Genomic DNA, 24,962 nt, shown 5'->3' with positions numbered 1-24,962 from the left:
GTTAAACTGGCAAAATGGTTTGTTGAGGGAGACATAATCACCAGCGGTGTGATTGTTATAAATACATCCATTTTACTATGATAAATTTGTGTCAACTCTTAGGATCCTTAATTGTACCTCAGGGCTTCAGCATTTTGAAAAATGTCTCTGAGATGACATGCAATGTAAAGCAGAGAAGCACAGAAGTTGTCTGGAGAAAAACACTGTTTTCACTAGCTTTTCAGCTTAAATGATCCTTGTGCGGTGCATATGTTTTATCATGACAGCTCTCTGCTCTTTATTATCTACCACTTTCTACTAGTTTTTCCTATTTCTGTCACATAATTGATCAAAGGACCTTGAAAACATCAGTTTTTATTAGCATCATATCCATTTAGGTTCACTGTAGGCTTTACATCTTTTGTCTTGCCATTGTATTTCTATTCCACTAATTTCCCCTAACAACTTCACTGCATGCCCACTTGTCTTGATGATTTCAGAAAAAAAGCTTACTTTCTTGCTTACTGATCACTCTTGCAATGCGTGTGGAAGTGTCATCTTTTTCTTCTGAAATGTCTTTCTTTCTTGTGGAGTATAGATTTTTATTGACAGTCTCTTTTATTCTCATTTGATAGGACTTTTGATATAACTCATTCAAAGGTTTTGCAGTGATCTGGGCTGCCTTTACCTAATCTAATGTTTATGAAAATGGCAGCTCTAAAAGAGTTGGAATATTCTATGTATAGAGGTGTCATTACTGAGAAATTCCATGGCAGTGATAATAGGCTTTTCCAGGTTCTGACTTGCTGCACCAAGCCATTGCTATGCAATATGACAACACACTGCAAAGACACAACTCCAGACCTTAGGTAATATATAGTATTCATAGCAGATGCAATGACACAGCCAGGGCAAAGCTGGTATCATTCCTGCATCATTAGTCACTGCCTATGAACCCAAGTCAATGCAGGGAATGAATAAGTATCACTAAAAGGTACAGAGCTTTTTTACAGCCTCATGGACAATGTCACAGGAGACTAGCATTGTGAAGCTGGCAAGGGGGAGGAGTGGTAAGTCTTTGCATGCTCACCTCTCTACAATAGGAGGGTTGTGGATGAAGTGACTGGTGTAGACATGCTACTTCAGTAGTCCTGATTAAGAATGGGATTCTGAGCAGAAGATGGGCTAAGGCATGCAGGTCACTTGGTGGTGGCCATAGGCCTGGAGAAGGAATGGTCTAAGGAATTATCCTTCATGACAGCCATAGTCTTAGGAAGATGATGCTGGCATCCTGTAGACTCAGGCTGCAACTGTACCCAGCCAGGACTCTGCATGTTGCAGTGGTGGATCCCAGGTTCACAATTTCTCCTGCACCTCATTGCTACTGATAATATAAGGTACACTATCAGTGACCCTTGCCTGGAGCTGCTGAAATCATAGATATTGGGAAGAGGAAGAGAAGCATCTTAGGAGGTGCCATGCAACTGCATTAATCAAACTCAACTAGGAATGTCCACACTCTAGATTAAAAATAGTGAAAGGAAGGATGGAAAATGTATGCATACAATTACAGTGACCACAACAAAGGCAGAAATGTAAATGCACATTGTTTGTGCCATGCCCACAGTTTCAATAACTGAGTGCACATGGGACAAAACATGTCCATGGTCCTCAGAGCACCTAGAAACAGCAGGCAATATGTCAGCAGCAGCAGAAAGATACTCACTGGACATGTCAGTGGCAGTGAAAATGTATTGTACAACAGGCAATGCTTTCATTAATGCTGCATGTGTGTGTGTGGGGGGGGTGTTCACTGTTACCCCCTTGACAGTGTCTAGGGAGTACTTCTTTAAATACATAATTTATTTATGTATTTAACATTTGTTTATCGTGAAAGTCTAACTAAGAACAAAGTCAATTTTCAGCAGAGGCCCGGGGAGAAACACTTCAAATGCATGTTTTTGTAACGTGGGAGGAAACTGGACTACCTGGAGAAAACCCACACGGACGCAGGGAGGACATACAGATTCTCCACAGAAGGAACTCCAGCTGAGACTTGAACCAGAGAACCTCTTGCAGTGAGGCAACAATGCTACCACTGCACCACTACACCATCCTATGGAACTTGTGTGACTACAACAGTGTGGAGGATGTCCTCTATGTTATAGCACACTTCAACATGTTGTAGTTATACAAACATGTACTGTACACCAAGAAAAATACATATCACTTCACCTATCCCCATACACATCACTTGCCCTGCCCCTGAACACATCACTTTCCCTGCCCCCGCACACATCACATCCCTGCCCCCATGCACATTGTTTCCCCTACCCCACACAAATCACTTCCCCTGCCCCCATGGACTTGGTTATTGAACCTGCCTGTGCCCAGAATGAATATGCAACATCTGCATGGCTTCGCAGCTAAATTTGACTCCAACCATGTGTTCACAATCAAATGTATTGCCTCCTAAAAACAACTTTAAAATCATGACACTTAAGAAAATGACAGAAACATAAATGACTGAGAGTGAAGGAACATGATGTGGGCAAAGATGGCAAACAAAAATGTCCTTAATAAGATTTCATGTGGAACGTACACATAATTGTGCAATGAATAAGTGAAATGTTAAGGAGATAAGATGGTAGCACAAGAGCTTATATTGTTAGTGCTTAGGTTAGTAAGCATACATACCAATGAAACTGCATACTAATTGCATTAGTTGTTGACTTAGCTCTGTCTTCAGTTTACACTAACAATCATAGATAATGCCCTTCTGTTAAGAACTACTTCAGCATACTGAATACAACATTTTTAAAAATGTGGCTAAGGATAATACAGGCAAGCATATGTCAGTTTATGTTAATACCTCATTAAAATGCAACTTAGATTGAATCTAATTTGCTGTGTACTGAAGAAGGATGCAATGTTCATACACATCTTTCATTTCAGATTGTATTGTTCTGTTTTAGTATGTACTTTAATTTGAAGTGGCAGAAGTTAATGTACCTGCTCCAGTACAACTGGGAAGAAGCTGTGAAAAAACTGCCAAGGGGAAACAAAACATTTTTATAGCACCAGAACAAGCTGCAAAGATATATTGCAACGTATGTTTTAGCAAATCTATATTTTATTTGTAAGTATAAAAAACATTTTAGGTGTTACATATGTGTTGGCAGAGCTGAAGAAGAATTCAAACATTCCTTCTGAACTGAATTGACCAAGGTACATGGTTTATATATATATATATATATATATATATATATATATATATATATATATATATATATACATACAGAGAGAGAGAGAGATAGCAAACACTGCAGCTATGCAAAGAATAGGCTCTCATTGCATACTGGGTTTAGCTGTAAATTTGATGGCATCAGTACTGTGGCAAAACTTGTATTGTGGTTTACTGTTACAAAAATCTGCCTTCCTTTACTTTCAAAATGATGTCAGCTTTCCACCTAACTCTGTTTTTTTTTGGCATACGTCCTTATCCATGTGACACTGTGATCCCCTTCTTGGTGACTGACAGCCTGATGACACAGATGTTAATGCAATCCTTACCAAGGACAAGTCCATCTAGCTAACACTTACAATGCTAATTGCTATGTATTATTCCTTGGTGGCACAGAAAATATGGCTGCCCCATCTTTGTTGGCAGGTGCCCAAATCCTATTCTTGCTGCCCCACTGCTTTGGTTACCTGTGCCATTCTAGACTACTAAGAAGTAGGTTCATTAAACTGTCTTCCATCACATCTACTTTCCATCTAGGCATTCTGCAGCCATAAGTAAATTGTGCTACAGAGCTTTAACAGCATGATGCTGCCTGGGTAAAGTCACCATTTCAGATTATTAAAAAAATAAACTTTCTGCTTTGACCTCATTATTATTTCCCAGACTAATACTTGAAAAGAAAGAGTCATACAAGACCAAAGATTTGCTACAGAAAAATGACATTGCATGGAGTGGAGACAAATTGCTATTGACAAGGTAGACACCCACAAATGTAAGTGAATCAGAAACAAAACAGCAGTGTCCACAAAGCAGCATATTACTTGAGTGCTTTGCAGAAGAAGAGATTCTAGCAGCATCCATTTTTCCTGTCAGTGAATACAGAATAAATTAACAATCACAGATATCACAGATATGTGCTGTTATAAATTAAAATGTTCTAGTTATTACTATAAAATCAGAGCTACTGCGTGCCATAAGAAATGCCATACTTAAAGAATCTGCCAGAAACAATATGACTGAAACAAAGGATTTCGAGGAGGGCTTCAAAACAATGTATTGAAGTTCTGTTTTCAGTGACACTTGTTTCTCGGAATAGAGATAAAGCAAAGATAAAGCAAAATTAGAATAAAATAGAATTACCCATACTTTAAATGAATTGATGGTTTTGTCTTAGTTTATTCAGGCTTTTTAGAACTTTTTAAAATCAGTTTTGACCCACTTAAGTAAGTTCTAAATGAATCAAATGAATATAAATTACAGACCTTAACTCTAACTATGTTGTGGCACAGCTACAAGTCATCACCTGTCTCCATTGTGAAGATGTTACATCATGGTGGATTTGATCAGTGATTGTGAACCAGTGGTATGCTTTTTGTTTTTTTTTTTCAACCTTTTCTCCACTGTAGTATGACCATGGAGTTAATATATATAATTTTGGGTGATGCGGGGGGCTTGCCACCGCATAGGAGGTGTAGGAGAGCTTATTGTGCTTTTACATTTTTCAACTCACTGTTTTCAAAATTATATTTTCAATAACTCCTGAAACAAAAAATGTATTGCTGACCACTTGTAAATAAACCCTATATTGCAAGCATACCCAAATATGATTGCAAAATAGATCAATTTGCTTACTTATAAACTAATTATAGCATGCAATATTCAAAATATATTTCAAAATTAAAAATAAATATAATCAAAAACTCTGGAACTAGGACAAAAGTACAGATCTGTACATGGGGGGCAATTGCATTACAACTAGTACCAAAATAAAAGTGTTAGGATGCAAAAATGTCAAGTCACTTTGCCGGTCTTCATTTCAGTAAACATTTGATATTAATATGTTGATTGGGACAAAGTATGTGATGTGCTTGCAGTCTTTGCTACCAGCTTAGCTCAACTACCTTCAATTAGTTGTTAAAATCAAATTTCCTGCAACTGGAGCAAACTATGTTTAAACAAGGTATTATTGGTGTTTCCATTATGTATACTATATAGGTGTTCATATATTCTTCCTTACATAAAAACTTTTATGTCTAGCACTCCTTACTTTATATACAATTGTAAAGGCAATGTGCCCTTGTTCTGTAAGTCCTATTAAGACCCATCATTGATGTGTTTACAATAAGAGCACATAGCACAACAGTAAGTGAATAACAAAACATTTAATATCAATATTTATACTAACAGACTTTTCCAAAGGGTTCAGGTTGTTAGTTGGAGAGATATTTCCCTGTCACTGCATTTTGGTTGGGGGGGGGGGGGTTACTGGTGAAGTGAAATTCAGCTGCAGAGATATTTGGCTATCACAAATTTACTGCTGAAAGAAAGAAACACACACCACCATGCCCACTGTTTCAATTCTCAAGTACTTGGGAGCAGGGGAAGTAATGTGTGCTGTGCTTGGAGTACAGTACATACTTATGTAGTTACAACATGTTAGAGGCATGCTACTGCATGAAGGAAATCCTGCATGCTGCTGTAATCACATTCTAGTATGTGTTTTATGCAATGTTCCCTAGACACTGTAAAGGGATAATGATCCACAGACACTGTTAATAAAGGTATTGCCCATTGTACACTGCATTTTCATTGTCACTGGCATGCCCACTTGGTAAACTGCTGCTGATGTCTGCCATACTGCCTGCTTTCCTCCAGATACTATGGGGACGTGGATATTTTTCTCCTAAGTGCAGATGGTTATTGAAGCTGTGGGTACAGTACTATGTACTTCTATGTGCCCACAGTGGTTTTATGACAACCATAAGTCTCTACATCTGAACTTCACTTCAACCATGTGTACCCAACAAACATACCAGCAGAGAAATGTGTCACCTCCTAAAAACCTGAATCCTTTTAAACCTGTGGTTACCAACCATTTTATGTTAAACAAGTACTAATTTGCATTTCCACTTTATCATGCACATGGTAACTTACTGCGAAACATCTGGAATAATCTATTGCATGTTATTATATCTCTGAACTTTCATCACTGTGCAGGATACTTGTTAACAGCATGGCAGGCCCAGTGAGCATGTTTATTTTGTCAAGTATCCATGCTTAACACTTTTTGCCACACAGTATATCTCTGAAATCATTTTTAATTTGGTATAATAAATTATCTGGTTTTGCCTGAATTTGCGGTGCGTTTTGCATGTGCTAAGGTGGGCGTCAATATTTCCTATCTAGAAATGATGAGCGACAAAAAGAGTATGGTATTTAAATAAATAAATAAGCTGATGCTGCATGTTTTATCCCTAAACAACATGGCATATTTTGCTGATTCCTGAACCAAGGCCAAAATCCAGCAGTAAGCCATTACACTAAGCCAGCAGTATTATATGATGGTTTACTGCTCACGCTGTGCAAACATTTCCCTGATTACTCCATCAAAATCATGGCACCATATATTATCTTGTCCTTTTTGTAGAAAACTGCTTTGGGCCTGAGGGTATTATCATTCTAGGGGAATGTTGCCACTATAATATCTTCTGTCTGTCTTCTTTCATCCATGGAGAGCTGTTCCAGTTCTTTCAACTGATCCCAGTGGTTTACATTTTCCAGACCAATAACTAGTTTGGTCATGCTGTGTTTCAACATCCCTTGTGTGACTGAATTTTTATTGTTTCATGGGGATTACAATGGTAGATTTAGTAATGGTGTTGAGTGGAGGACTCAATGTTAAATGAACTTAGAGTCTCTGGGGGGTAATAAGCATTCTCCTCCATGTATTTCCAAACCCCACATGTGTTAATTAGTTAATAACTCACTTAATTATTTGCTTAATTGGTGGATTTAGGTCAGAGAGATGAATGTGAATCTCAAATTAATTAATTGTTTAAAATAAACTGATGACACTTTTACAAAAATAACTTACAAAAAAATCTAATGTGATATGTTCTTTCACAGCTAACTGACTAGGCTCTTCTGCTTTGCACATGCCTCACTTCTCTCTCTAAGACATGTATAATCTTTACAAGTAACTAGTGTGACCTGTTATTCCTTACTGCTGGGCAGTGGGCACAGAAAAGAAACAGCATGTATTTAGTGCAGATAGCTTTGCAAGTATTCATATTTTAATATTTCATGATATTATATTCCAGTAAAATCCCATTTAGTCTCTGTAAAGATTATGATCTTTTTGGTCATGGCAATATGGTACTTAATTCTGTTTTATATTGGTAACTCTCTTACAGATTGCAGTTTTAATGTTACATTTTGAGCTATGTGCTAAGTAGTTAATAAAAAAAAACTTTGCAAACCCAAAGATGAAATATCAATATATCAGCTTGATAACATAGAGGGCATAAATATGAGGTGTTAGTTATCTTTATGAAACAAAGACTCTTTGATTTTTATTGGATTTTTAGTATGCTGATGTAGTTTAATGTTATTTACAAAATATTGCCAGCTAGGATCTTGCTTTAGGTCTGTTCACGTCTTAAGGTAGAATTCTTATGGTGTCCTGTTTCTAGCATCTGATGTTCCAGCTCTCACATGAACTTTGACATGTTGACACCACTTATCTCTGGCACCACTTTGACCTTTGAACTGAGCCATATCCACCAATAATTTGGTTGTCTCTGGTAGCAAGTGTAATTCTTGAGCTCTGGTAAATGTATGGATTTTAGGATGATCAGTTTCATTTTTCTGTAGCTATCCTTGTTAAAAGGGTCCCTACCTACCATATTTTACTCCCATCTCACAGCAAGGAAACATAAATTATAATGGCAGACAGCAAGTACATGCCTACTTCATGCACCTGTTATTTACTGTTTAAGCTGTGGGTCCTACATATCCAAAAGGTTATACTCTATCTTTACACTTTTTAAGGATTAACTTCATGCCTCAGTTATGCTTTCCTAAATTTAAGTCACTGGTTTTGACCATACCATCTTGTTAGGAAGGCTGGTCCTATTATCCACCACACTTCCTTTCTGTGAAAAAATACTTCCACATTTACTTCTGGAACTTCTCACTTTGCAGCTTCAGACTTAATATTTCTACAATATTTTGTCTCAGTTATCTGCCCTTTTTTTCTTTTCTGGCAAATACAGAAACTACCCAGAGTTTATGGATTCCCTTGAAGTACTTAAACATTTCTGTCATGTAAACCTTTTCCTTTTTCCTGAAGACTATGCAAGTTAAACTCTTAGTTCTTCTCTCTTTTGCTTTATGTTGCTCTAAATGAGAATCTATGAACAACCAATGAGCTTTAATTTTGTTTCTACCTTATGGTATAAAAGGGCATTGAATTTCAATGTGTTTTTTATTGATACTGATGAAGGCTATTTAATTTGTTTAGCCAAAACCGGTCTGTTACTGCTCTATTCATACATGCTTTAATAAAGCATTTACTTACTACAGTCTGCTGGCCTTTGTTTTTTGACTTGGACTTATCAATTTTGAGGCCGTGCAGTTGTCATACTTGCAAGGGTTGTTTCATTTTGTATTTGTTGGTTCCCTTGCTGTTGGCCTGTGGTATGCTGCACATTTATGTCTGTGCTCATTGGAAATTTTGTGCTTTCCAGCGATTTTTGCAAAGATTCTTTTAACTTTCCATCTGCGGATTAGTAGGAGTCTTGTGTGCTGCAGCTGATGTTTTCAGAACTGTTTTCAGACGGTTTCTATTATATGACAGATTTGGCCCATATCATGCATGCCCATTACCAAGGTTATTAAGACCTAAATGTCTATCCAACCCTGCTTTCAGCTTTGACTTTTTGTTTCAAGAACAGCACCATTAGAAGCGTTTTGGATCTCTTGGGTTACTCCAGAATTATTTTTGACTTTGGGGGCATTTTTGTACACATTTCTTGTCGGATTACCACAACTCAGAAATGGGCTATTTCACTGACCTATGGTTGGACTATCATGTTTACGACACATTCCGGTTTAGGACTTATAATACAGGAAGGTTTTTGCTTTTTGTGTACAGGTTTGGGCCTTTATTTAGGGCAACTCAGTTAGCAGAGTGGTTGTGTTTGTGAAACTCAGTAGCATTGTCAGTCATTACTGCTGTGTTGAAATTTATATATGAATAAATGTTATATGCAGATAGGTTATATAATGGGTTGTGAGCTGGCTGGAACACATTTTGATGTTATAGTCTCATTCGTTATATACAATTTTACATCTGTTTAACAAATTCATTTATTGCATATATAAGTATCTCATCTTTTGGCGTGGATTTTCTGTTATAACAGCGATGCCATTAGAAGTATTTTGGATCTCTTGGGTTACTCCACAATAATGTTTGACATTGGGGGCATTTTTGTATGCATTTCTTGTCGAATTATTACAACTCAGAAACGGACCATTTCATTGACCTATTGTGTTTACGGCACATTCCAGTTTGGGACTTATGATACAGGAAGGTTTTTACTTTTTCTGTACAGGTTTGGGCCTTTAATTAGGGCAAATCAAGTAGCAGAGTGGTTCTGTTTGTGAAACTCAGTAGCATTGTCAGCCATTTTTGCTGTGTTGAAACTCTTATATGAATAAGTGTTATATGCAAACAGGACATATTTTGGGTGGTGAGCAGGCTGAAACACACTTTGATGATATAGTCTCATTCTGTTATATACATTATTTTTTCTGTTCAACGAATTTATTGCATATACAAGTGGCCAGAATACAATCAGTGTGATTATACAGTGATTTGGACTTAACTCAGACTATTATTTGTGAATTGAAAATTAGCAACATCATTTTCCTTTTCAGGATTTTGGGCCGACAAGATTCAAATTTTACATTTGGACATTTAACTTTTTATACTTAGTCCACTTAGTTGCTTTTCAGTTTTGAAACTATTTTTTCACTCGTACAGGGTCCCTGGTGGTCAATATTATTATTGCTGTTTGTTGGCGGTTATATTAATATCTTAATGAAGTGCTGGTGCATTTTTTACTTATTGCATTGTAGTAGTTGTAATCTAATATATGTAATTATACAGTCAACACAATTGTATTCAGGGTACCATTATAACTAGGGTGTTTGTTTAGTGATCTTTATATCTACATAGGGGATTCATTGCATGGGCTCAGATATATATTGTTGTTGGGAGATTAGTGTTGTGTTACACACCTATGGCTTTTGTGGTAAGCTTGACACTATTTCATTTATGTTTAATTACAAGTTTATACAGGGGAATGTAGCATTGCGTATAAGTGTTTTCCTGTTCCACGAACATATATGGCTAAGGAGAAGCTAAGCAAGGGCTATTATTGTTCGTCCCTCAGAGCTTGCTTTTGCTTTTGGTTAGCTAAATTAAGAAAGGATATAGATATTCTACCAGAAACAGGAACGAATGTAGCACTGCTGTTGAATTTTTGCTTTTTATATCTGTTGACCTGTTCAGGTAATACGCTCTGGCTGCCATTATAACCTGGAATTTGGCTATGGGTAACAGTAGTTTTGGGCTGTCTACAAATGCCAGTGGTTTATTTTAATATTTGATATATTGGGATTATCATTTTGGTATAGATATTTGAGCTCATTCAAGCCTTCCCTATTGGGACTATATACCATCATTTTTTGTACTAATTGTATCTAAATAGGATTGGAGTTATATATATATTTTGCAATTTATAATTGACCAGACAATTACCAAATGGATTTGATTAAGATCCTACATGGATTATCAGTAGACAGGGATGACCTGGGTATTTTTGGTTTGGGGCCCACTAATAACATGAACATTGGGTTGGACCCATTGGAACCAGAGAATATGTGTATTTCCCATTTTCAAAAACTGACTAAATGTATGAGGACCCTATGAACCAATGTCTGGCATCTCAAACTTTTCAAGGCTTATCAAGCCAAGGTAATCTTACCTAGAGGCCTTAGAGTATGCACCCAACCTTTGGTAGCACATATGGACACAGAATTGGCCGAACAATGGGCTACAGCCCAACAAAAAGCCTCAATGGGGTTCACTGAGGTATTGGCTGCTTAGTATGATCGGTCTATTGATATGGGCATATCTGAGCTAGCTAAGATGTCTGAGGAAAGAAAGAAGTTTGAAGGTCAATCCTCTTATACTACACTTTTAAACAAATTGAGTCAAGAATTACTCAATTTAGAACACCAGCTCAAGGAGACAAAAATGCACACATTTCACAGAGATATGGGAGACTATGATAAGGGTAATCCCTTTAGTACAAATAAACATGTTAAATTTGAGAATGGAAACAAGAAAATTCTCAAACGCAAATGGCCTAGGTCCATTCTTAAGAAGTCTATATCATCTCATAATGGGATATCTGGGGATGACTCCTCTTCAGTTAAGGATCTAGATATACAGCATACTACAGATCCTCCTGTGTTCAAACGCAGTAATTCACAAAACCCTTTAGGGGCAGGACAAGGAGGGCCGGGAGAAAACACACCAAAGGTAGACAGCATAGAGGGCCTACTCAGACTCACGATACAGAAATAGTTGGAAGTAACAATGTGTTAAACATTTCATCACAATCTTTGTCACAAACTCAAGTTCAATTGTTAAATAAAGGGTTACATTTTGTACCTGGTTTCTTTGCTTCTGAGGACTCTCTTGCACAGGATGTTGCATCCTTTTGTCGTCTGCTAAATTTGAAATTACATTTTCAATCATTTACCAATTCTGGGGAGGATAATGCATTCAAATACTACAAATCTAATTTCATACCTTCCATGCACCACAATATCCAGATGTTTCAAACATGCATTCTTAAAGATCTCATTTTCATTTTAGGGAATCTGGGATTAAGCCTAACAACCTCTCAAAGATCGAACAACAGGCTATACAGGAACTTGAAAATAATAAAAATTTGGTAATTTTACCTGCGGACAAGGGTGGGGCAGTGGTTGTTTTAGACTGGGTACAATATAATGCTGAAGCAGAAAGGCAATTGAATGATGGGCGTCATTATATACCTATGCCTCTAGATCCCAGTTTTAGTTTTAAGAAACAAATTGATGAATTTCTTTTGTCTGCCAAGGAGGAGGGTATTATATCTGACTCAGTATTATATCATTTAACAGTGTCTGGTCCCAGTAGCCAATTATCTGTATTTACTTCCAAAAATACATAAAGACCTTAATCATCCACTGGGAAGACCCATTGTCTCAGGGAAGGGATCTATTATGGAACCACTTTTTCAGTTTTTGATGAAACATTTACAACCTTTACTAAAATGGGTTTGGCCCAGGGTCCAAGATACTACTGAATTTTTACAAATAATCTCAGACATGCAATTGGAACCAGGTTGGTTGTTATGCACTCTGGATGTATCTGCTTTGTATACCAATATTCCTCATTGGGCTGGGTTACAGGCCCTTGAATATTGGTTATGCAGATCCGAACTTTATTCACCAGGGTTCAATACCTTTTTGATCTGTCTAGCAGAACATGTTCTGAACAAATTTTTTTTTACTAACAAAACAAATGTTACTGGCAGGTTCTGGGTACAGCTATGGGGCATCTTTTGCCCCCATTTATACTGATCTTTTCATGGCCTTTTTAGAAGAACATTTAATTTATGATACTAGCCATAATATATACTTAGAAGAAATTGACATATGGAGGTGTTATCTGGATGACTGATGGATGGTGTGGAGAGCTGACATTGAATATCTTCAGGAGTTTGTGGAATACTTAAATAGCGACAAGTGGGGAATACAATTTACAGTTAACTATGATGGCCAAAAAATAACTTTTTTGGATGTGTTAGGTATCAGAAACACTGATCATACTCTAGATACAGAGGTTTATTGCAAGTACTCACAGTATAATTCCCTGCTACATGCATCCAGTTCCATCCACCACACATTATAAACAACATACCCAAATCTCAATTTCTTTGGATGAAGTGTATCTGCTCACACCCAGCCACTTATGAACATTTTAAGGAGGACCTGACTAAGAGGTTCAAAAACAGGGGTTATAAAATTGATAATATTCTTACTGCCAGTAATTGGGTCTCAGCACTAGACAGGAAGGATCTATTGAAGTACAAGGATAAAAAACAGGGGAATGACTTGAGTATTAGATTTGTAACCACTTATGGGACAAATACCAACATGTTACTGGATAGTGTTCAAAGACATTGGAATATTCTCTTAGCAGTCACCAAGTTATCAGAGTTTCTTAAGGACAGATGTCTTTTCTCCTTCCGAAGGGGGAGTACTCTTGGATCACATTTTAATCATTTTAAACATGGCTCTAGACATACTCAGGATCCCATTCAAAGAACTCTGACAGGTGATTTACTTTTTGGTTGTGTCCCTTGTGGACACTGTACACATTGTCATAGGTTGATGAAATCTAAACAATTCACCAGCAGGAACACAGGCATTGTTTATTATATCAGGTTTTATGCTAATTGTGGAACTGATTGGGTGATTTATCTTGCGACATACACCTGCTCAGCCTTTTACATTGCCAAACTTCGAGACCTTTGAGATTACGCATTTTTGAACACTGCAGTGATATTAGGACCAAAAAACAAGTAATGTTTTACATAAACATTCCGTGGTACACAAGAATGCAAGCTTTAGATTTATTATCATAGATAGGATTGTGGGAAATAGGACAAATGAAGTTGAATGGCATTCTATATTAAATACTAAAGAAAAGAAGTGGATCATTAAGCTGGGTGGTCTATTCCCACTGAGTCTAAATGAGAATATATTATCATAGATAGGATTGTGGGAAATAGGACAAATAAAGTTGAATGGCATTCTATATTAAATACTAAAGAAAAGAAGTGGATCATTAAGCTGGGTGGTCTATTCCCACTGAGTCTAAATGAGAATATATGAACAACCAATGAGCTTTAATTTTGTTTCTACCTTACAGTATAAAAGGGCATTGAATTTCAATGTGTTTTTGATTGACACTGATGAAGGCTATTTAATTTCTTTAGCCGAAACCAGTCTGTTACTGCTCTATTCATACATGCTTTAATAAAGCATTTACATACCAGTCTGCTGGCCTTTTGTTTTTTGACTTGGACTTATCTTTTTTGAGGCCGTGCAGTTGCCGTACTTGCAAGAGTTGTTTCATTTTTAAGTCTAGGTTGGCCATACGCACAGATTTGCCTCTGTCCAGGTTTCAGATGACTTTTTTGAAGAAGTCCACCAGGTTCAACAGGCATGATCTCCCTTTAACAAAACCAAACTGGGCCAGGTCAAGCATTTGAAGGTCTCCTATATCTTTGTTGATAATGTCCATCCATAAAAAACAGACTAGTCTCAAACCCCCATGTAACTCTCAGTGGGTTGTATATATTATTGGATGTGGTTGTCAAGATACCAAATGGTATATTGGGAAAACAAAGAAAAAGGTAAAGGTTAGAATAATGGAACACTAGGGAGATATTAGATGGCGGAATGGTAATAGTCCGGTAGCTGATCATTTTATGTCTGTACATAGGAGGTCTGAGACTAGTTTGTTTTTCAGTGTGTTGGCAGATCTGTTTTTGAAGTATGGTGGTAGTTTTAAGGATGAATTGAACAAGCTGGAATGCAGAATAATCATAAACTTTAGAACACTTCACCCCAGGGGAATGAACATTGATAGCAATTTAACCCTGTAATTAGAAATTTTAAAATTTAGTTCTACAGGTGTAATTTTGTAGGTTGTTTTGTATTTAGAAATTTGCCAATAAAAATTGTAGGAAGCTTTGCTACATAGATATCTATAAAATATTTGTATTATATAAAATAATGTTTTAAAAGGTTAATTGTATGTGTAAGTGGGGTATTGCTCTTTAAATGTGAAAAGAATATTTTGGCTAATTGAATAATTAATCATTTGTAACAGTATTTGGTGTATAAATAGGCTGGTTGTTTTATGTTTCCTTAGAAGGCGAAAAGCCAGGGTACCAGAATAAATTTGTTGGTGGAATTGTTCCAGCTGCTTTGTGTCTGTTTATATTACCGTTTTTCTTGTGGATGGCATTATAACCTGGCATGGCCAGGGTGCTCTCCATGGCCTTGAAACAGGTCTCTGTGACTGCACAGGTATCAGCATCTTCCAAAGTGAAAAATGCATTCATTGAGTGCAGTTTCAGGTTTAGATTCCTAGCATTTAGCAGCAGAAGCGTAAGGTTGTTTTTCAAGGATAATTTTACACTGGGAATTTTGTTCTTGTGACATTGCCCAAAAAAGGCACTATGGGGGAGCAAATGCCTTAGCCAGTAACCAAAAGCCAAGAGGTGACAAGTGAGGACCATCTCTGGCAAAGCATTGTGGTCTATCAACCATATCATCCCAGGCTGACAGGTACCGGATACCCCTGGAATAACACCAGAAACTAAGCCAACTGTTGAAGTCAATTATTTTTTGTCTATATTGTGTCATCATCCTAGGTGAAGGTAGACTGCTGCTTAAGGCTAGGGACATAACAGTCTGGGACACATAATCAGAGAGCTCAGTCATGTCTCTCTTCATATAGTCCAGAGAGGTACATCTCAAGTCATTCACACCAACATGTGCTATGACAGAGTCATAACAGTACCTGTTTTGAGAGACTTGTGCATATGTGATATGGTGGATCCTGGCACTTGACAGACAGCTGACTGTGACTTTTTCCTTATCCATCCTGGTGAGTGGAACATCTGTGTGTCTCACAATGAAGTCACCTATGGTCAATACATTAGATTTTGTGTTTTGCCTTAGAGGCTTGTTTGGTGAGACACTAGTGTGTGTGTTTTTATGTGTACTGTGTTCAATTGGCAATGTATTAAGTGAAGTTTTTTTATGTTTGGGAGGTCTGTGATCTTTAGGTAGGCTTCTGGTGAGTACCTCCACATATGTAGGTTTAGGTGTTGTGCTTGTGGCTGGTGCAAGAGGTGAAGTGTGTGAGCTGACAACCTGATTAGTATTTGATATGCTGATTTGTGAGTGAGACAGCATAGATTCTAGATTCTAAATATAGATGCATCTCTCACATATTGAATTTGTGTAAAATAGAAGTAAAGGGTTATCACTGTACTTGAGGCAATTGCTATATTGCCTCAGGATGCCCATGTTGATCAGGCTGGCTGGAGAAATGGTGGGAAATTGGCCATCCGTAATATTAGGTATAGTACTGTGATCAGTAACGGGGAGAGGGCTAGAAGGACCAGTCATAGCTGAGGGACTAGTAAAAAGTTCTAAACTGTGAGAAACTTATTGGGTGAGACTTGTGTTGGTACCTCAGAGGCTCAGCTGAGTGTCTGTCCAGACAGTGAAGCATAACAGTGAGAAACCCCAGATGGAACACAAGCAGTCGACTAAGTGAAGCTATATCTGTCTGGGACTTTGCATCTATAACCGCCAATGGTAACCCCCACTGCATGGTGCTGCATTATGGTGCATACCGCTCAAACACTGGCAGCAAATAGCAATGAAATTAAACTGATTTAAAACACTCTAACCAATGATAGTACACAAGACTGGACCCTGGGCCAACAATCACCACTCAGGTGGGTCCTTAGCTGCACTCTTCTCTCACAAGGTGCAGGGGGAGGCCCTCTTTTGTGGAGGACAGCTGGATTAGTACTCAGAAACTGCTAAAACAAACTGGGTCCAGCAAATCTGAACAAAGTCTATGCTAGGCTGAAAAGTGCAACTAACAGCAGAAATACAGCAAAAGTACAGTTCACAAATAACAGCAACCAGTAAAAAAAGTACAAGAAGAGCAGATCAAGTCAAAATGATATTCATGCTAATGAAATCTGCAGACGTGCACATAGTACTTTGATAGGGCCTTACCAGTTATTTATAAAAGTGATAATATCTTCTTGTCTTGTACTGATGATATTTTTTCCTATACATCTTACTGTTTCATCAGGCTATTTTGATGATTTCTCACACTGCCTTTTTGTCTTTCCATCATCTGGTGTTACTATACTGAGGTCACATTAATCTCTTGTTGCTAGCATACTTTTGCCACCTTAATGTTTATACCTTTTTGTGTTTCCACTTCTGAAATGAAGCTTCATATTGAAATTTGAACTGACATGCTTTGGACCATTCTTCGATGTTGGTATCCTCTTTACAGCTTTGTTTGTTTGTGTCAGCCCTGTTGTTTAATTTTGTGTCATTAGCCAAAAGGCAAGTATTTCCTTATAGGGATTCTTCAATGTCCGTTGTAGAGAAATTTTAAAGGACTGGTATTTGAGGTGCACACTAGAACACCAATGAAACTCAAAATATCTTTATTTCATAAAGATAATTAGCATCTCACCTCAGAGTCTTCCAGGTTATGAAATAACAAGAAACATCTTTCTTCTTGCTTCTTTATAACCTGGAAGGCACAAAGAAGAGGTGTGAGTTATCTTTATAAAATAAAGAAACCATAACTATTATTGGACTTTTAGTGAGTGCTCTGAATGGCTGTTGGATTACCTTTTGTTGGATTCCTGTTGCAACACTAGAAAACATTGTTCCTGTGGTATACCACTGTTCACCATTGTTTTAAATGAGTGGAATTCATTTCCTATAACCATGTGTATCTTACTGTCTAACCAGTGCTTTGTTATGTTACAGTTCTAGGACCTACTCCACACTTGTTTAATTTGTCCACTAGGCTAGTAATTGGTTCAGTATAAGACATCTTTATGAGGTTTAAGCAGATCTCGGCCTGCTCTTTTCTGTTCTATCTCACTCAAGCTTATAACACTTTTTTGTATACCTCTAGTTCAAACCCATAACTCCTTATGGCATCCAGAAATTGTTGGGGTCTGGCTTCCTTAACTGAGCGACTTATTGAGTTGTGGAATTTTGGTGGAATTGTTCCAACTGCTTTGTGTCTGTTTGTATTACCATTTTTCTTGTGGAAGGCATTATAACCTGGCATGGCTGGGGTGCTCTCCGCAAGTTATTAACAAAATGACGCTAGCTTTTTTTAAGCACCCCTCACCACTAAGTTCTAGTCTCAGTCTGTTGCATTAACAGTAATCTGTGTACACCACAGAACAGCAATGGGAAGTGCTGAGAGCTTTAAAACATTAACCACATCATTCAGTCTTTTTCTTCTTTGGCTGAATTAAGTGTTTAACATGTTTTAAAGTTTTTTGCACTTCCCGCAATGCTTTCTCTTGACCACTCTCTGTATGGCAGCATACGTGTTTTACAGCTTTGAAAGCTAGTGTATTAATTGGAAGCAGATTCACTTCCATGCACTACAAAGAATTATGATCTGGTTTGTTATGTGTTCTTGGCATGAATATCAGGGTTTACCTCTTCAGCTTTGCTCTTTAAGTGAATTTCTTGATATCCATGTCTCAGACATATATGAAGTTGGTCATGACTGGAGAACCAATCATAATATTCTAGGACTATAAATTGCAGAAATGGAAGACATGATGTCACAAGTGGATGAAGCTAAGCCAAGTCCCACAATCAGGTGTACTTGTAGTCATTGCTAAAAAGGTTAGTAATTTTTGATTGAATATAAGGAAAGTTAACAATTTTTTTCCTAAATATTGAATAGAATGTTTGAGTTGAATAGAATGTTTGAGCTCTTAAGTTGCTAAGTAGAGAATTGCATGTTGCTGGATTGACCTTAGTGAATGATTTTTTTCCCTTCTTTTTAGAGAGGTAGCCTAAGCAGTGAGAGGGCACTATCGGTTGTGGATCCACGCAAGTATGTGTCAACCTTAATGCGTAATTTAGAGGCAAGAGTTCAATCTGTGCTATGATAACCCTGGTTTGAGACTAAATCAAAAGAAGTCAATGGAGGTGGTAGGCAGGTCATGATAGGCATATCAAAGAATATTTTATTTTTTATGGGGAGGCAACTCCTTATTACACTGCCCCTACCTTATGGAAAATGCCAAGTTGCTTCATATAGAACATAAGAAAAAGAGAAGAACTTGTGCAATTTGGCATCAGGAACGTCATTGCCTCCATTACTTGCTTTCCTATTGACAGTGATTGAAATGATGAATGTGGCTGGGACGGGATATAAACAACAGACAAACAACTGGGCCTGCAAATGCTACCCACTGGTCATACCTCCAGACAGGAGTTAGAATTGAGGAAAGGTTTAATAGGTTAACTAATAAGATATCAGATGCTTGTGTGTGTGTGTGTGTGTGTGTGTGTGTGTGTGTGTGTGTGTGTGTGTATACATACACTTGCGTGTATATGTGTATGCGCATCTGTGTCTGCCTGCATGTTCACACATGTGAGTAGCTTTCTGTGTGTGATGCAGGCACTTTGTGTATTTCAGTTTCTGTGGTGTGTCCATGAATAATTTTATTTATTAAACTACTCTGTTTTCCTAATCTGTTAAATAATCCTCTATCAAAAAGGATAATGACAAATACAGTTCTATCCATATCATGATATATTAATTTATCATCTCAGCTTGTAATGTATGTCGTGTTTTACATTTATTTTGGTCTGCTGCTTTACATGAAGACCTATGCCTTAGAGGAAGTGATAGTTTCACTGTACAGATGGACAATGTTATGTACATTATAGTTTCACAAATAAGGATATAATTTCAGGCTTGTTGCTTGTATCTTAGGATAATTACCAACTTTATGAACAATATGGAAACAGGGACCCACAGAAAGAAAGAATATTAAATGATAATGCTGGACAACTAGCACTGAATTCTAGGAGGAAATAAGTCTGTAGGGAAATCTTAAAAGTGAGTAAGTTCAGTATTGGGTGACCTAAGTAGAATCTGCCCCAGACAGAAATGGGTAACATGGCGGGCACTCCAAAGTTACAGTAACAACTTCATAGAATGTGCACTCACATGGTATGAGAGGAAGACAGCTTGGACAAAGCTAAGCCTTTCCACTCTGACAAACTCCATGGTGAGTTCAGTGGCCTCAGTGTCATCATTTACTAATATTAGAATCACCCAGAACAAACCAGTTTGTGTGAACCAACATTACACTTAAGAGAGGAAAGTGGCAAACTCTCACAAAAAAATAGTTAACTGATAGATGGTAAACAATGAATTTCCTATAATTTGGCTCTGGACCAATGACATATTCAAAGAGACTGATGCCCCTCACAGGGATGTGAATTATGTCAAACCTAGGTTATGAACAGGAGGTAATATCTTTTTTACTATAACCCTGATACAGTTAACAGAGTCAAGTGGCAGAACTACAGTAACTAGATGAAGGCTAAAATGATCATCCAGCCTGTGTTTTTTAAATGATGGGTCACCACAAAACCTTAAACAAGTCAAAAGCATTCTCTGATCTCTTGAGTAATGACTTATTACTTAGCAACTGAGCCCCAGGAAAGGCCAGAAGTACTGGAACTGTCTAGGAGCTGAAGATTAAAACTTAAAATACACTTTATTCAATGGCTGAAGCCAGAAGTCTAAACCTCAAAATGCATGCACTCGAGGCACTCCTCAGTAGGGAGAAAATCTATATATGTGCAGTAACAGAAACCTGGTTTAAGGCTCCAGAGAGCACCCCAGCACTACCAGGCTACAACTCATACCATACATTTCAGCCACAGAACCCGGACCGAAATACAAAAGGCAGGGGCATATCCATATTCATCAAGGATACCCACACCTCCAGGTTAGTGGCACAGCACGATGCTTCAGAGATCATCCACGTGCAACTAACAATGGGCAAAACTGCAATTCAAATTGTAGCTTGCTATAGATCACTCACCATGTCCCAGGACCCCCATTCTGCATTTCTGGAAACACTGGGAAATATAAAGGTCCTACCAAACACCCTAATATTGGGTGATTTCAATTACCCAAACATTAATTGGGAGAACTACTCATAACTCCCTTGCCCAACATTTCCTAGAATTTATAGACTCAAATGCCCTGGATCAAATGGTCAATACTCCCGCCAGAGGTGACAACATATTGGACCTTGTCATCACCAACATGGTCGACCGGTGCTCCACACCGGATGTCAACCCCTCACTGGTTAGATCTGACCCTAAACAAATCACTTTAGATATCCACATTCCGCCCCCACCCCCGGACAAGGAAACCACCGTGAAAAACTTTTCAAAAGCAAACTTCACGTTACTTAAGTCCGAGGTGGAAAGTTTCAAAGCTCCCATGCTGAAGGATAACATCGTCCAAGCTGCAAAATCCTTTACTAATGCATTCTATGGGCACCTACAAGAATGCATGGATCGTGCTATCCCAAGCAAAACCAAGGCTCACTCCTCCAAGAAAAGGAAACCAGTCTGCTGGACCCATGCCATAAACAAGCTACACAATAGAAGGAGGAAACTAGTACAGAAAATAGTAAAATCCCAAGAAGGGAAGACATCCCTGATCAGTATCAGCAAGAAACTACGATCCCTCATAAAATCATCCAAGGTGAGTTTTGAAAGAAAATTGCCAAGGACTCCAAAGATAACCACAAGGCATTCTTTAGTTATGTCAAGAATCTAAGTGGCAGTGCTCAGATCTGCTCGGAGTTAGTGCAGAATGGTGCAAAATACACTGAACCGACTGATATTGCCAACATCCTGGCAGACAGGTTCAGCACAAACTTCACCCCCACTCTCACCCCCAAAAGGGCCCATAACCATACCAGAAGAATGTAGAGCTCCTGAAATCACAGACACTCAGGTTAAAACAGCCCTCTCAAAAGCCCAAAACACAGCATCAATGGGACCGGATGGGGTCCCAGGCTGCATCCTACATGAGCTCAAAGATGAACTAACCCCTCACCTAAACACACTGTTCAAACTTAGCCTCTCCACAGGTTACGTACCCATAGAGTGGCGCACAGCAACAGTTATTCCACTCCACAAAGGTGGAGCCACAACAGACCCCTGGAACTATTGCCTATAAGCCTGACTAGCTTGGTCTGCAAGACTATGGAGCGCATCATCATGGAGCTCATTAACAGAGACATTGGGAACCTCCAAACACTGGACCTTACCCAGTTCGGCTTTGTTAAGGGCAGATCATGCCTCCTAAACCTGGTAGACTTCTTTGAGACAGTTACCAAGGCTATAGATGAGGGAAATGTGGTACACAAGCCTACCTAGACCTTGCAAAGGCCTTTGACACTATTCCCCATTCTGGTATTATAGACAAGCTCACCAGCCTGAACATAAACCCCTATGTCACAAGATGGGTTGCCAACTGGCTCATGGACAGAACCCACATGGTAAGAGTTGTGGGAGCTAGGTCTGACTCTAAACCGGTTACAAGTGGCATTCCCCAGGGCTCAGTCCTAGGACCCCTCCTGTTTGGCATATACTTCTCAGAGGTACAGGCAAGCAGAGGAGGACTATGGCTGACCAAGTTCACAGACGACTGCAAACTGGGGCTATAATTGACTCTCCAGCTGACACAGACATCCTTCAAAAGGGTCTCACTGAGATGGACACCTGGTGCCAAAATCATGGCCTCAAGCTAAATGCCAAAAAGTGCAGTTATCCCCTTTGGAAAAAACAAAGTACCCACAAACTACCACATAGATGGTAGTCCCTTAAATATGGAAGACGTAATAAGGCATCTGGGGACCCAAGTAGATAGTAAACTCTCCTTTGATAATCACATTGCCAAAGTGGTTAGAAAATCCTTCTATGTGGCACACCTTATCACAAAAGGGATCGCATCCAGATCAAAAGAGGTCATTGTGCCCTTCTATTCATTGCTCATCAGACCCATCATCGAGTACAACGCCCCATTTGGGATGTATCTTACAAGACACCTGCAACAGCTGGAAAGACCACAGAAGTACCTCACCAAGAGGATCACTGGCCTCAAACAGATGCCCTATGCAGCTCGACTGAAGAAACTCCAGCTGTACTCAGTTGCATACCGCCTACTCAGAGGTGATCTCTGCCTGACATACAAGGCCATGTCCAAACCAGAACTGATCGACATGCTCCACCTAAAGAAAAGCTTATCCCCTCGAGACACATGCTCTAGGGATCTAAACCTCACCACAACAATAAATAGGACATGCTGGAGGGATAGATTCCTGTCCCAGAGACTTCCCATGCTTTGGAACAAGATCCCAATCTACATTAGGCTGAGCTCCTCGCTAACACTCTTCAAGAGAAACCTTGACGAGTGGATGGGAAACAGAAAATTTACCCCGGGGATCACTTCAGTGGCTCTTCTGGACAGAGGCACAGGGAACTAATCTAAGGGGGCAGCAAAAGCCAGCACATTCTGGCTAGGCTTATAAATGCCTTCATGCAGATAGCCTAGTACCTACCTATGAACCTATGAACCTCAGGCAAGTGTGAAGCACATCATTTCATGTTAAATTTCACCCCAAGGTAGCAACTTTTAACTCTAAATGAGTTCCTCCTGTCATGCTTAAAATACATGAAGGTGAAGTACTCATTGACCCCACCCACCTGATGCTATTGAAGAATGCCCAGACATCTGCAACAAATGCACTAAGTGGTAATGGTGGAGGACAATAAGAAGGTCAATGTCCAGTTCAATAGAAGAAGAGGTGAACATTTAAGCAGTGCATATACTTAATGTTTCTTCTTGACATAATAAATCTATAGACAAAAGAAATATAAAATGATAAAATGCTGTAAAATTTGCTCATGCAATCTTCCAAATATAAGATTTTCCTGTCAGCCTTAATTATTTAAGTTAGACAAATGACCCAGCCATATCCAACCACATCAGTCGGAGAGAACTAAAATGACATGGCTCACCACTACAGGCTTTAATAAATGACAATCAACCCTTCGAATGCAGTCACATGTAAAGTTGCCAAAGTTTAGTCAGATCATAAAATGTCACAAAATCAATGTTTATTAAATAAATAGTAAATAGCCAATGGGCTCATGACATGCTATATCATACCTGCCTAGGATGTGAGGGGTTGATTACAAGCTGGATAACAAACATTCTGTAAAGAGGGTACTAATAAATAAGTGAAGGAACAGCCACTCAGTGTAAACCTTGGTCCTTTCTTACGTAAGCATCTTATGCAGATGTTAAATGGCCTTATGTGTTTTCAGCCCTTTCAGCATGCAGTAAACAATAAAGGAGTCATTAAACACAAATAAATTTTAAAGTATTCCACTCAGGATGGAGTTTGACCTGGCAATTCAGGTGACTTAAAGTAGCATTAACATATAGTTCAATAACACAAGACAAAGCAAGATGTGCCTCAGTACAGCAGGTAAATAGCTGTCACCATTAAGCAGACATGAAATATCTGCATAAATGTCACGCCAGTTTAGCCAGCATACATTAATATCTGCCAGCACACCACCACCAGAGCAAAGTGATGAAAACAGGCTGCAAAGGAATCTCCAATACCACTAAGGAATGAAAGTTAAAGTGTCAATAAACTCATATGTGTGCTGGTGCATCAGGTGGCACAGTGGTGCAGCGGTTAATGTTGTCACCTCACAGCAAGAGGGTCTCAGGTTCGATTCTCAGCTGGGGTGCCTTCTGTGCCAAGTTTGCTTGTTCTCCCTGTGTTTCCTCTGGTTTCCTCCCACAATCCAAAGACACGCATCTGGATCATTTCTCCCCAGGCCTCTGCTGAAAATAGGCTCAGTCCTAGTCGGACTTTCCCAGTCAACAAATGTTAAATAAATAAAAATATAATTACCTTCACACAACTAATACATAGAGTTCAATATGTGTTAATATTCTGCCCAAGGCATCTATTTAGATAAGTAAGACAGAGGTCAAAACAATCAAGCAGCAGTTTGGGTTACCTGTCTATTATAGAAACCACAGTGCTCAAGCTTACTGCTCCAAATAGTGATTGACTGCAGCTGTATATGTCTATATTTCTGACACAGGTAGGTTTCC

The sequence above is a fragment of the Protopterus annectens genome, chromosome 2.part0, assembly GCF_019279795.1.
Source record: "Protopterus annectens isolate FY-2018-M chromosome 2.part0, PAN1.0, whole genome shotgun sequence".
NCBI classification, from domain to species: domain Eukaryota; kingdom Metazoa; phylum Chordata; order Ceratodontiformes; family Protopteridae; genus Protopterus; species Protopterus annectens.
Note: the sequence above shows the minus strand (reverse complement) of the source record.